We start from the raw sequence: 646 nt of genomic DNA, 5'->3' as shown, positions 1-646 counted from the left end.
GAAAACGGAAACGACAGGGGAAACTAATATAAAATTTTCGGTTGTGTTTCTTAGCAGTTGAAGGTACCGTGGCGTTGTAGGAAAATCCAGTACCCGTAACCTATTTAGTACCGCTTAAAACTAGCCGAGAAACTTCACAACTCTGTTATAAAAGTCAACACACACAATAGCAAATCATAGCGACATAATAACAAAAGGATAAGAAGAAAAAAAAACGAAATAACAAGGGAAACGGATATAACAGTAAACCGAGAAATTTCACAACGCTGGCATAAAGGGGTAAATACACCTATTTGCAAGTCATATCGACATAACGAAATAAAGAGAAATGGAAACGAAATGATATTCGAATAAGTATAACAATAAAAAGATAAATTTCACATCGCTACACATACAAGGGCAAATTATATCAAGAAACCAAATCAATATCAGCATCAAGCTATTATCTAGAGAGCGAAAAAAAAGATAGAAAAAAAAGTATTTGGGTGAAATTATCCCTAAACTATACTGGAGTATCTTAGCATCATTTCTTTTAAAAGGGGTTGAAACTTTTTTTTTTTATTTTCATTTTGTGGAACTGAACAACAAAGGCGAAACTAGAAAAAGAGGTTTTACATTTTAAGATACTCAGAATATAATACAATGT

The sequence above is a fragment of the Penaeus monodon genome, chromosome 32 (genome assembly GCF_015228065.2).
Source record: "Penaeus monodon isolate SGIC_2016 chromosome 32, NSTDA_Pmon_1, whole genome shotgun sequence".
Classification (NCBI taxonomy): domain Eukaryota; kingdom Metazoa; phylum Arthropoda; class Malacostraca; order Decapoda; family Penaeidae; genus Penaeus; species Penaeus monodon.
Note: the sequence above shows the minus strand (reverse complement) of the source record.